Source organism: Miniopterus schreibersii (genome assembly GCF_964146895.1).
Source record: "Miniopterus schreibersii genome assembly, chromosome: 10".
NCBI classification, from domain to species: domain Eukaryota; kingdom Metazoa; phylum Chordata; class Mammalia; order Chiroptera; family Miniopteridae; genus Miniopterus; species Miniopterus schreibersii.
The window spans coordinates 55,085,227-55,099,815 of record NC_138110.1 but is presented as its reverse complement, the minus strand read 5'-3'; the positions used below and the strand labels follow the sequence as shown (position 1 = coordinate 55,099,815).

Sequence of the window (14,589 nt, the reverse complement as noted above, 5' to 3'; positions counted from 1 at the left end):
AAAGCCTTAACCAACTTCCCTGGGTAGATGGTTACTTCCTCTTCTTGTGTTCAAACAAAACTTTCTACATAGCTCTAATTTGACATTTATCATGTTTGTGGTAGCAGTTTACATTTCTATCTCTTCTAATAAACTGTGCATTCCTCAAGACAGAGACCAAGTGCGTTTATCTTCAAGTTCTCAGTGCCTAGTAATGGCTGAAACAAAATGAAAGTGCAATAATGATTTACTAAATAAACAACCATCACATGTTGAGGAATAAACGAGCATTGACATGAGAAAAAAGGCAGTTCAATATGAAATGCCAAATTAGTTACAGAGGCAAAATCTGACTCCATAGTCAAGAGGGGAAAAAGAGTGTTTCTGGCAGATATTGGGGGGGGGGGGGAGAGCATGAAGACACTGGGAGTTCTTCTCAAGTCTCTAAGGGAGGATAATATCTAGACCGCAAAGAGCAAGGGGCAGAGAACTATGAGCTTGGGAAAAAGCCATTTAGCTCTGCCTTGGGTTTCCTCAAGATATCCTAAAAAAAAAAACTTTAGAAATTAATCATGCATTTCTTAGTTATATAAATCTACTCTCTGTCTCATTTCCTGCTTTATTTTTCTTCTAAGTCTTATCACCACTTGATACATTATGGTTCTGCATATCCAAATACTCACTAGAACATAGGCTCCATGAGAGCAGGAATTTCCTTTTGTTTACTGACTGTCCCCAGGGTTTATATCAGTCCCTAGCACATAGTAAATATCCAATATATATTTGCTGAAAGGGTAAATGAACATATTTATTATGGGCTTCTGCTCTAAAGCTTCCTTTCCCCTAGGGATTTCCTGCCAACCTCACTCAGTCTCCACACATCCAAATCCTGCCTATCCTCCCAAACCCTAATAAATGTCCAGTCTGACTCTAAGCCTTCTCTGACTCCCTACCTCTCCCTTTTCTGAACTGCCTTTATCATTCTTGTCTTATGACACTTTTACAGACTACACTGTAATAGCACAATTATCTGTGCACAAGTATATCTTATCTCCCCATTATACTGTAAATTCTCTGAGGGCAAGCTCTAGGACATCCCCCATCCCCCTTTCAGCTTCCAAGCTTCCAGAGCATAATGCATTGTTGAGCTTTTCAGTAATCCCTGTTGAATAAAAGGAAAAATTAAATTAACAGCGGTATTAAATCTTTAATATCTTAATATGAACATCAGAAAGATTAAGATCCATGGCCTATCTGCATTCATCATGGTTCTAGGGTACCTGATACTTTAAAATATCCAACACTTAAAAAAAAAATAAATTAAATTAAATATACAACACTGTACCATACTTATAATGTGCCAGGTATATTCCAAGGCTTTACATAAATGAACTCATTTAATCCTCAAAACAACCATATGAGATAGGTATTATTATTTATCTCCATTTTGCAGATGAGCAGAGAGAAGTTCTTAGAAAAGTTCACACAGCCAGTAAGTGGCAGAGCCAGGATTCAAATCCAGGTCTAGCTGCAGATCCATGCATTTAACCACTAACTGTAATACCTTCGTGATTGCTGGGCAACCTCCTATTCATAAAGCTAAATGTGGCCTTCTGAGAAATTTACTTAGAAAATATTACAGATGTGCAGATATTGAAGCCAAAAAACTACCCTCATCACATGAAAGATAAAATTCCAGAGGGCAGTAAAAGTAGATAACAGGTGACAGAAAAGGAATGGAGATTTTTGCAGCACAACAATGGGAGAGACAAATGCTGGTAAGAGGCAATTACCCTTGGAACCTAGAACTCCAGGGGCATCTGTAGGAAGGGATGAAACAGAGGTAAACGTAAGCTCTGAAATGAAGTTACCATGGGCAAATCCCATAGTCTGTATATAATAGTGGGTACTGATAGCATAGCACAGAGAATGACAGCAAACTAGAGTGCTTAAGAATAATACAGAGCTCAAACTGCCTGGGTTACTAATTCTGCAGTTGTAGACAACTTAATTTCTCTGTCTCATTTCCTCAACTGTAAAATGGGCTTAGTATCAGCACTTAGCCATGAGCATAACTAATAATAATCCATGTACATTCACTTGGCTATGCTGCAGTTAACTCCACTTTAAAAAACTCAGTGGTACTGTTCAGTGGTTAGAGCACTGACCCTTGCACCAAAGGGTCACAGGTTCAATTCCTGGTCAAGGGCAGATACCTGGGTTGCAGTTTTAATCCCCTGTCCTCTTTGGTCAGGGTTCCGGGTGTGTGCAGAAAGGCAACCAATTGATGTGTTTCTTTCACATCGATGTTTCACTCTCTCTCTTTCTCTCCCCCCCTCCATCCCTTCACTCTCTCTAAAAATCAATGGGGGGGGGGGGAGGAATACCCTTGGGTGAGAATGAACAACAACAACAAAAAATACAACTTGGTGGTTTAGAGCACTGGCTTACTTGCTTATACTATGTACCCACTGCAGATTTCTTTCTGGGGGGAAAAAAGGTACCTGCCTTGAAGCAGAAGTGTCTCACATCACTTCCACTCAAATTTCAATAGCCAAAGCAAGTCACACAGCGATGTTCAACTTCAAGATGACAGGCAAATGCAATTCGACAGTGTACCCAGAAAAAAGAGACCCAGAATATTGGTGAACAGCCCTAATGACCACACCATAGAAGAGCCTAGCACACAGTAAGCTGATTGATAGCTGCTATTATTATTATCATGGTTATTGAAGGGCCTGGGAAAAACCTATTCTAATAACCCTAAGTCATAAAGCTAAGCAGATGTGACAAAATCTATCATGCATGTTATTTGCAATAAAACAAAGGTGAATTTACAAGCATTTCACCATGATATAACAGAGAGACATGCCAAAAAGTTTCTAGTAAGCACAACATAGTAAACAGAGCTACTAAAAGGGAAGGACATGCCAAAATATTTCTAGTAAACAAGAGTTACTGAAATAGTACCACTCATTCTTACTCATTTAAGACATGTAAAATTTCATTGATAATTATCTTTATTTGATTTTGGAGAACATAAAAAAGGTTATGTAGACTTTTACAAATTCACTTCTAATCTCAGAACACTCCCTCCCCATATTTTCCCAAAAGTTCTTAAGGGAAATTCTTCTATGTGGGTTTTCAGGACCCTAACCATCAGTTAGGGAAAGAGTCCTATTTAGCAAGATGAGAACTGAATTCTAATCCTCACTTGGCCACAGACCAACTCATGGCTCAAAAAATATTTACATGACTAGGACTCTGTTCCATCATTCATAACATGACAAAATTGGACTAGATGGCCTCTGAAGTCCCTTCCAACTCTACTCTTCTGCAATTCTGAGAAGCCAGAAAGAGGCTTTGGTTTAGAATAACTTAGTTAATATGCTGAATTGTGCGAAACCTGATAATGCTTAAATCTTGAACTAGAAATAATTGCCACAACCATAGCTATAATGGCAGCAACAAAGCTTTGCTCAAGAGTGAACAAGGAAGAAAGTCAGGAGTACCCAGGGAGAGCCCTGCTAGCATGAAATGTTGCAGTTAGAGAGGAGAGGAGTGAATAGAGTACGACTATTATGTGTAAATAAGGAGACTGGTGTTTGGGCATGGCTTATGAAGTCTGTCTTTTAGTAACATCTCGTATTCACATTCTAGCCGCAGTTATAGGAACCAGTGACAGTGATAGGTACAAACTTGAAGCAAGGAATTTCCAAACCTTCTAAGCTTGGAATCTGTCAGACCTCAATTTCAACAGATCAGGTTTTCCAATCCCTTAAGACCCCAAGGCAGTAATCCAAATATATGCCTAGAAATCAGTAACTTGAAACCCTTCAGAGAAAGTCAAACAAAGGAGTCAAAAGCATGTTAAAAAACAATAAGCCCCCAATCAGCGATACTTGTGTCATTTTCAGCAAATAGAAGCCCCTGCCTAGAAAACCCACCACGACATCTTCACTCACTCTGCCTAAGAATACAAGACTGCCCCTACAACAGAATTAAAGGAAAAATAGTGCTGTTTTTTAATGAACACCAATGAAAGACAATATAGCATTAATTCATGCCATAAACAAAGCAACAGACACTGCTACACTAATAATTTTGCTATTCCTGCAGCTATCCATGATCTTTAAGAAGCCTTCCGATTTTAACATTCTATGAGTGTATAAAAAGCACATGGGATCCCTAACTGCCTCTCATGCTTCAAGAGTCACTGCCTAAATGACTTAAAATCTCCTGCTTAAAAACCTAAAGCCTGGCAAATATATTTAATAAAATTATGGTATGATTAGAAAGATTCATCTTATTATGCATGGGCAGCATTTTAAGAAGCTAAGGCTCCACATGTGGATCTTCATTTACTTCTACAGCCATGTTTCCTTCTACTTGTCAATCACAAAATAATTTTCAATTCTGCAATGGATATTGAACAACATACTGGAATCAATGTTCTCCTTGATTTTTAGGTGTTTAAAATCTGAAGTACAAGTAGATGGGGCTGGAGACAGGGAAACATATAACACTGAATGAGTAAAAAAAATCCTTTAACAAATCAATTTTTAAATATATTGGGAACAGAGATTAAGTCTCAGTCTTTCAAGGGAGCCTTCATGAATACTATTAAAAACAAAGATTACCTTTATAAACTGAAAAACCATCCTCTAAGTAAGCTGAAAAAACAGAAAACTTTATACAAAAAATCTCCATTAATTAGTCTAAAAAAATGAGAACACTTAATAACCAGTGTTTTATATTGAGAACTGAAAAACTACAGTATTGCCCTTAAAAGCTGCCTGTCTTAAATCTTTATAGGAAAGAAAAAAGCTTCAGAAGTCATGTTAAAAGACATCATGCACGTTAGTCACAGCCATGAAGGGGTCACTGGAACAGCTTTGCTGTTTGTAAATCCTTAAAAGACACAGATCTAAATTTATTTTCTGATCCTACTATTTCCTTAACATCAAATCAACTTTTAGATTAAAATAAGTAGGCAAATATAAATGGGTAAGCAGTGCCAAATTTTATTAAATGATTTGCTTAGTCTCATTTTAGGGTAAAGGGTAGTCTTGTCCCATAATGTATTTTCCTTTCTAAATAAAGAAAAAAATGCTACTTCCCCACCCCCAAAAAGGGGTGTGGGGTAGCTAAAGGGCAAACGCCACTACCCATATGTGGCTATTTAAATTTAAAATAACTAATAGTAAATAAAATTTAAAATCTGTCCCTGAGTCATACTAGTCACTTATTAAGGGCTCAAAAGCCACATGTAGACCAACAGGCCCCGTACAGACATAAGACATTTTCCATCACAGCACAGAGTTTTGCTGGACGGTGCTGATCTAGAACATTTCGCAAATTTAAATGTGCACAAAAATCACCAGGATAGCTTGTTATAACACAGATTACTCGGTCCCCACCCAAGGTAGTTTATTTCAGTCAGTCTGGGATGGGGGCCAAAAATGTCCATGTCTAACAAGCTCCAAGATAATACTAATGTTGCCTATCATCCTGAGTAGTGCTCTCTGTGGTGAAGAAATCATTTTTGGTTTTTCCCAATCCATCATGGACTGATACTTTAAAATACTAGAAAAATGAATTATCAGAAAAAAAATATTTTTTAAACAAGGACTAAACTATAAACTCACATTCTTTATTATTAGATTCGATGGACAAATCATTTTCTAAAAAATGCTATAAAAGCATCTAAAATTCTAAATGCTTCCTTTCAAATTCTGCACTCACCCCATCATAGGCAGGTCACAACCAGTCTGCAGACCTAAAAGAGCTTATTTTACATTTTTACAATAATCTTTCTGGAGCTGGTCATTAATGATCTCTTCCATACCCTCTATCATTTCCTCAGTGGATTTTTACAACTCAAGGCAAAATTGTTAATTCCATTATGCAGAATACCTCTAAGTCCCTTAAAACAACACTATACAGGGTTTGCTTAAAGAAGTAATCTGATGGCATCATCAGTTATAATGTGATCCAATTCTGTCACATGGTAAACAAGAATGATGGCTTAACTTTTCCATGCTAACCCACGGTTGAATTTAGGCTGCTAACATTGCAAGAGGGGTTATGCCAAAATACACAATGAACATTAATAAAGTCTCTGCATTAAATTATGTTAAAATTTTTTCAGTAAATAAAATCTATGATCTGAACCTAGCTTATCAATCAGATATACTCTTGCAAAAGATTTCTTAGAATACTTATGGTTTCCTTGAACCCAAAGTAAACAGTCCAGGCACACTTCTTTATCCATGTAAACTTAGGGAAGGAACTGCCTAATGCTTAGGTAGTTTCCCCAATTAACTATCAAAACCAAACAAGCAGATTTTTCAACTTCTGGTCTGGCCCCACAAATGGACTTCTATGAAAATCTCCAAGGTATCTTCAAGTTCAGCCACTTCCTAGAGACACTACTCTTAGGATTTTCTTGTTGCTCTAGAATTTTGTTTTACCAATCTGCTTGACTTTTACCTAAGTAAATTACAAAATAAGGCTCGGAGAACTTTAATATGTGATCATTTTTCCTACAGTAACACCACCTGGTTCAGTAGAATTTGACTTATATACATGTAAAATAAGGTTACATACTCAACTAGACTTTATTTCAAGATAAATTCCACCTAAAATGCACAACATTAAAAGTTGCAAGGTATCTCATACAAAGTCTGGAGAATATAAAAAAAATGGAAGGACTTTTTAATTGTTCCTCTTACAGTGTATGAAAGAAAACTCTTTTCCTCCTAACATATTGAATGAAGCAGTAACAGAACGAATAAGTAGTAGTATTCAAAGCAAGAAAATGTCAGGAGCTTCTGCCATGGCCAACCTTCCAGTCCCATCTGCAGAGGCAGATGGCTGAAACTGAGGCCCAGGACCCTCTAAGGCTGTCTTGCAATTGCCCTCATGCCTCCCACTTCAACCTTTACTCATCAGGCTGCATGGGCAAGGGCGTGGAACAGCTTCCGAAGTATAACAAGGCAAGGGAGAATTCAGGGGAGGACCCTGATGAGATGCTGCCAGGAGAGCTGCAGAAGTACTTCCCTAAACCCAGACCAACTGATACAGACTGAGATTGCGGGACCTGCTAAAGGGGGGAAAAAAAAACAAAACCAAAGAAGTCAGCCTCCAGGCAAAAGCCTGTGCTCATACAAAACAAATGTTTTGAGACCGCCTAAACCAATGATCCTTATTGTTTTTGCATTCGAATGAAAAGAGATGGGGGAGAGGACAGTGGGAGTCACAGATCCCTCTAAGATCCTAAAAAGCAAGAATTCTCTTCCCATAAAAATGCACGTACAAACAAAATTTTGCATACTCTTTGGGGGAGTTCACAGACCAGCCAAAGAGTCCCTAGGGGTCCCCGAAGCCCAGAATAAAAAGTCTCAATCTAAATAGGAACTAAAGGTCAATGTTACCACAGTAGTTATACCTACTTTTAACCTGAAGCCTGATCTTTTACATAAAGAATCTCAGAACTAAAAAATATAGAGATTCAAAAAATAAAATATCTTGGTCACATAGTATACAAGATAATCCAAAACATATTAAAAATTTACTGAGAGTCCTGTTTGGTGTGGCTCAGTTGGTTGGAGCATCGTCGTGTACACCAAAAGGTGGCAGGTCCAGATTCCCAGACAGAGCACATAGCCAGGTTGAGGGTTTGATCCCTGGTTGGGGTGCAGGCAGGAGACAGCCAATCCATGTTCCTCTCTCTCTCCCTCCCTCCATCCCTTCCTCTTTCTAAAATCAATAAAAAATATACACATATAAAAATTTACTGAGAAAATACTATATTAGATCAGTGAATACTCTCTATAAGAATCTTAATAAAGGAGTAGAAAAATTAAAAAGACTCCCTTTACTTATTTAGAAAATTCAAATATGTATCCATCACTTTGTACTTATGTTTGGATTCATTTCCTGAAGTTAACTTAAAATTTTACTTTCCAGTTTTCTTGAAATTTCCGAATACTGTCGTTATGTCTTAATATGTTTTCTTCTGAAATAACTAGCAGATAAAAGCACCATGGAAGTCTATTGAAAAATCAGGGTTTTTTTTCTTGCTAAAAATTTTAAGTCTTCCATCATGACTATAAAGAAAAAAAGTGCATCTTTTTTTTTTTTAATGCCTCAAAATAGGAGCTATTTATGTCATATACACTATCAAAGATTCTAAAAGTCTCAATAATGGCAAGTGACATAAGGAATAAATAAATGTAGGATGATGTAAAGAATCACTACTACAAACTACAAAAACCAACTAATACAGGTACTATGAGCAAAAATAAATATTTTTCTCTGGATTTTATAATTTAGTTCAGAAATGAGAACAGGGATGGATATTTTAAAATAATCATTTTACTACCTTTGGGAGTTTTATAGAAGTAACAGAATTTCTCATGAGGGTATCAATGCCTCCACAAAAATGAACTAAAGAACAGAACATTTTGGTAAGGAAAAAGTGGCTGCATTCTCCCTCTGCATTTCATGGTCATTACTGTATCAGGATAACGCCTGAACTCCCAAGTCCTAAGACCATTCCTACACTGTAGGGACAAGGGGAGAAAAGGATGCCTTCACGATATTCCAATATGCCTCTTCAGTGGCAAATTCTTGAAATGAAAAAGTACAAATGGACATGTGTGCAGAAGAGCGTAGGCCAAGTGTGTTTGTTAACCCAGCACCATACCACTAAAACATGACAGCACACTTCAGCTTTGGGAAAAATCTTTGGAGAGGGTTGTTGGTAAAAAGGAGAATTGCTTTGCATCCTGATAATCTGGGTTCAAATTCTCACTCTAATATTTACCAGCTTTAAATGAATAACTTACTTCATTTCTCTGACTTGCAGCCCATTCTCACTGAGCGGCTATGGAAACAGGAATAGTTTCTCATCTCTAGCCCCAGTACCTGGCTGAGTGCTGAACACACAACAGGTATTCATTCAATGCTACTTTTTTTTGCTTCCCTCACAATTACATCACATTCTGCTGCAAACAAAAATGTTTTCTAGGGAACAGATATCTGGCCCTAGCTATTATTTTATGTATTTCAAAGAGTTTTCAATATACAGTAGTCCCTCGTTATCCAAGGTTTTGCTTTCTGCAGTTTCAAGTTACCCGCAATCACAGTCTGAAGTATTAAATGGAAAAATCCCAGAAATAAACAATTCATAAGTTTAAATTGCGCACCGTTCCGGGTAGTATGATAAAAATTTTGCACCATCCCGCTTTGTCCAACCGGGACATGAATCACTCCTTTGTCCAGCCTATTCACGCTCTGTACACTACCCATCTGTTAGTCACTTAGGAGCCGTCTGAGTTATCAGATCTGCTGTCTTGGTATAAGGGTTACTTATGTTCAAGTAACCCTTATACCTTATAGTAGCCTAACACTGTCACAATGCCTATGTCATTCAACTTACTTCATCTCATATAGGCACTGTATCATCTCATATCATGAAAAGAAGGGTGAGTACAGTACCATATTTTGAGACCACATTTACATAACTTTTATTACAGTATATTGCTATAATTGCTCTATTTTATTATTGTTGTTGTTCATCTCTTACTGCATCAATTTTATAAATGCAACTAACATAGGTATGTTTGTGTAGGAAAAACATTGTACAGTTGACTCATGAACACCACGGATTTGAACTGCGCTGTTCCACACGCAGATTTTTTTTCAGAAATACTGTATATGTATTTTCTGTTAGGATTTTTTTAATATTTCTTTATTGATTTCAGAGAGAGGAAGGGAGAGGAAGAGAGAGCTGAAACATCAAGGATGATCAGCTGCCTCCTGCACACCCCTGACTTGGGGATCAAGCCCACAACCCTGCATGTTCCCTGATCCGGAATCCAACAGCGATCTCCTGGATCCTAGGTCGATGCTCAACCACTAAGCTATGCTTGGCTGGGCTGTTAGGATATTCTTAATAACATTTTCTTTTCCCCAACTTACTTTATTGTAAGAATACAGTATATAATACATATAACATACAAAATACGTGTTAATAGACTGTATGTTTAGGTAAGGCTTCTGGTCAACAGTAGGCTATTAGTTAAGTTTTGGGGAGTCAAAAGTTATATGTGGATTTTCAACTTGACCCCTAACCCCCATGTTGTTAAGGGTCAAGTGTACTATAGGGTTTGGTACTACTTGTGGTTTCAGGTATCCACTGTGGGTCTTGGAAAGCATCCTGTGGATAAGGGGGGACTACCATCGTAACCTGGTACAGGAGAATTCAGGCAGTCCCATGAAATTCAATGCAGTTCTTCCGCTAAATTAAACTAAAGCTTTGTATAAGAGATGAAAGTATAAAGAGAACCACTAAATATTTACTAAACATAAAACTATTTTAAACCTTGCTATCCTGGGAAAGAAGGAGGAAGGAGAGAACAGTCTCCTCAATTGATTTAGACACCGTCACTGTCTTAGATACTGTCATTGTCACATACCAAAGATATTTTTGCAGGTAGAATCCTTCATTTCTAAAACCTGTTCAAAAGGGTTCAGAACATGAGTGGTCCACGTGTGATTCCATTTGGTCATAACCAATACAAAGACTTTCTATGAAAGTTGAAAAACACAGGTACCTAGAAAGAATCAAGCCTGAGGATGTGAAACCCTTTTCCCTCACGGTTTAACACAGGGAGACATAACCATAAACTCTGCTTGGGGGCAAAGCCATACTTCCAAGAAAACCAAAAAACTCCTTTGAAACTTCTATAAATCAGAGACCTCCAAGACACTAGCCCAAGGGCCTTTTGTTTCTGATAAGTTTTCTGTAATATAACGGCAACAGTCACAAATGAGATCTGATTTCTAAAGAGAGATAATTCTGCTTCAGATTTTCTTTGGTATTTGAAATAGTTATCAGAAAAGTAAATTACGAAATACAAAAAACTGCCAAAGGATTTTCCAGGAACACAGTGGTGTTAGTCGTGGCTTCCCCATTTCACTTCCAACTGGCCTTTCGACTTCTCATGTGGTCCGCATGAAGTACTATACTGAAGAGTTCAGAGAACTTCCAGCTATATTAACAATAAATTATAAAAATAACTATAAAGAGATAGAATATTAAAAATATGTGGTAAAAGTTATATTGAAAGAGTTTTCAGTGCTGTAACAACAAAAGAGCTAAAAGTAAAAAGCAAAGAAATATCTGCAGTATAAAAGATGTGAATTCAGGCAGAGTGTCAAGACACAACTAATGTCACACAAGATGTAGGTTTACTCTGCCCACGGCCAGACTACAGCAAGAACAGTATCATAGTCTGGTTACTGTAAGGGAGATTCCAAAGTTAGCAAAATGGAAAAAAAATTATAAAGGATAGCTTTTAATAGCCCATTAATCAAGAAAAATGTTTAAATAATTCATCATAATTCATCTTGGAAATTGCCCTGGTACAGAAAGAAGTCCAAAACTAGTAATTTTATCACTCCACATTTTCCCAGGCCTGCAGTTACAGTCATGCATGGCTTATATGAAACCACCTGTTCTGGTTGGCATAAACCATGTTACTAGACTATTCATGCCTAATCATGTTATCACACATGGATCTCAAGCCTTCTTTCTATTGAGAGAGAGCCACAAAGTTCACCAAAACTATCTCCCTAAGGTTGCCAACCTGCTCTTCCAATTTGGCTTACCAACAAATTCTACCGTGTCATGCAGTTAATGAACACACATCTGCAGTAAGAAAGACAACTCACAATCAGCCTCGGGACCACAGGAGAATGGTTCCTGTCCAGACTTTTCTAAGGGCCACAAGTGCATCCCTATGAAGTATGTCAAAATTTGGGGTCTACTAGGATAGTATTCCCAATCTACGCTATTTGAGAAACAATAAAATCTCAGGCAATAGTGCAGACATTCTGAAAATTGTAAAAAATTTTAAATATGTATTTTCTCTGTTCATGGATGTGTTTACACCAGAACTGGGCAGTTTTAAGGGGGTAAGGAATAATGCCCACACAGCCCCAAAGATGCCTGGAGATACCAAGGACTCTCTAAAAACCTTGGCCAGATTACTAATGGTCCATAAACCCTCATTTGGAGCACACGGACCTGCAAGTTCAAAATTGAATTATACTGCCTTATTAGATCCCACACTATCGAAACCATAGTCCCATCAGTCATAACTGAAACTAGGAATACTTTATGTACACAAATATAAGTGCCCGCTTATGTATTTTTAATTGGATCAAATAAAACTGAAGCTGCAAACAAACTCAAATTTCAATTATCTCCCTAGTGAGGGGATTTCCTAATAGCATCTTTTTAAAAACCAAGTTGCTGCCAACCTGCACATCTGACAGGCACGTCCCTGGAAATTTGGGAGCAACAGACTCCGTTACTTCTCAACGGCAAAGGAAATAAATATCCTGAAGGGGACAGGTTACTTATTAATTTTATTTTTTTTTGTAAGCTCAAACATGCAATCTAATAAAACACAAAACTTGGCTGCGGGGTTGCTGGGCATCTCAAGGGTTCCAATTTTGGGGGCGAGTGCGCGCTAGTGCGTAAGAAGGGGGCGGAGGGGTGCGCGCTGCGAGGACGCGCCGGGGCCCCCGCCCCCTCCCGGAGCAGCAGCCTGGCACCAGCCCACCCTCCTCCACCCTGCAAACAGACGCAGGACGCCAATAGAGCAACTTCTGCGCGGGGGCGGCGGAGGAATAGCGGTCACCCCCGCCACGGCGCAGCGCGGCCGGGCTGGGGGGTCACTCCCCGACCTGTCCCGAGGGGTCCTCCGCACGCCCCGCCCCCGCCCGTCAGGCCTAGGGCCAGGGGCTGCCCGGACCCCCGCCCCTCCGCGCGGCCCGCAGCGGCGCACTCCCAAGGACGGCCGCCCGCCCGAACGCGGCCAGAGCGCGAGCGGCAGCGCGGCGGCAGCAGGCCCCTCGCCTCAGGCCTCAGGCCGCCGCCGGCCCTCCGCCAGGCAGCCCGCCGCCAGCCCCGCTCGGACCCCGGCCCGACCGGGCCTCGGCGCCACCGCAGCCCCTCATCCTGACTCCATTCATAGGAGCACCCCAGCCCGGCCGGCGGGGCGGGGCCGGGGCCCCGCGGACAAGGCCGGTCCCCCGAGGCCGGGGAGAAAAATAAAAAGTTAAGAGAAGAACTTACCTAAAATGGCTCCTGCAGCAGCCAAAATACAAACAGCTATTATTTGGTGAAGTTTAGCTCAGACACCCTGCAAGGACACCCTAACCCGGCTCGGGTCCGCCTTCCTTGCCCCACCATTGGGCTTTGCCAGCCCAAAACATAGACTCATTGGTCAGCCTGGCTGCCACTCAGATAGAAGCCCATTTCAAGCTTGCTTGCAGGGGCGAGTGATGGGCTCGCTCCATTGTGCTCATATTTGCATGGATGTGAGCGCGGCGCCGATTGGCCGGCGCTGGGACCGCCCCGCCCCCTGCCTCGAGCCCCCTGCCTCGGAGAGGCCGCTGTGCGAGGCCCCGCCCCCCGGGACTTGGCGGCGGGGCCACGGGGGCGGGGCAGGGCCGGGGTCCTGGGGGCTTAGGGGGCGGGGCGGGGTCCTGCCAGCTGTAGACCGCAAGCAGGGGGCGGGGACCTGGACCGCGCGCGAGCTGGGCCGGGGTAGGTCTGGCAGGTGGACGACCCGTAGGTAGCGGGCTAGCCATCTGGAAGACCCGGGGCTGGCGTCTCCGGGGATGCGAAAGGCTGTGACGGGGTCCCGCGACCGGGAGATTCCGCTGGGGCCGAGGTCCCGCAGACTCGAGGAAGGGCGAGGGTCCCGCCGGGAAAGAAAAGAAGGTCCCGAGAAGCCAAGCGGAGGCCAGAGGAGTTCCAGGCTCTGTCTCCAGCCGCGTCTTCTGCAGCTCAGCTGGGCTCCCTGGCGCTCGACCGGCCTCTTCCCAAGGCCCTCGCACACCACGGGAGTGTTCCAGTCCCTGGGATCCTGTGGCGCCTTGGGGATACCTCCGTAAAAGCAGGTGTCTGGGCTATGGTGTACAGATTTTCAGGCCTCTCTCCTGCACCATCCTTGTAGCATCCTCAAGGACAGGGCCCAGCATATGGCAGAGATTCAACGAACTGTTTAAATTTTTTAAATTCGTTCCTTAGCAGCTAATTTTTGAGTGCCCGTGAAATGCCAGGCATTGATCTAAGACAGGAGATACAGAGGTCAATAGGGCAAAGCCCGCAAGGAATAGGCGAGCTAATGGGAAAGAAAGACAATAAATACAAGGGGCAGGCAGTGATAAATGCTATGAAGAAAATAGATGGAGGCAGGGAGGGATGGGAGTTTGCCCTGCCTTGCTGAATACTGTGTATGGCATCCCATGAATGCCCTGCTGCTAGGACTTTGTGAGTCAACTGACCCCTCACCCTCAGCCCGTCCCCACCATGGGTGTTTCCTTAACACCCACTAAAAAATGATTGGATTCTAAGTGTAGAGGCTCATTTTACCTTAATGAAAGTAGCAATGATCTGAGTCCTGATGATATCAAGAGCAGTTGTCAGATACATTTAAGATAAACATAATTTGCCTTTGTCAGGGGTAGCTGTAATGCTTTAGCAGAGCTTTACTGAACCCCGGGAGAGAGGATATTTTTAGTGTC

At 41.2% G+C, this 14,589-nt stretch overlaps 1 protein-coding gene across 1 annotated transcript in view; it reads right to left on the bottom strand.

The window, feature by feature from the left end:
* CHD6 (chromodomain helicase DNA binding protein 6) overlaps nucleotides 1-13,458 on the bottom strand; it is a 170,323-nt gene extending 156,865 nt beyond the window's left edge. The window contains exon 1 of the mRNA XM_081149734.1: nucleotides 13,133-13,458. The gene's annotated coding sequence lies outside the window, so the exon portion shown is untranslated. The remainder of the gene's footprint in view (nucleotides 1-13,132) is intronic.
* Nucleotides 13,459-14,589: the final 1,131 nt, after the last annotated feature.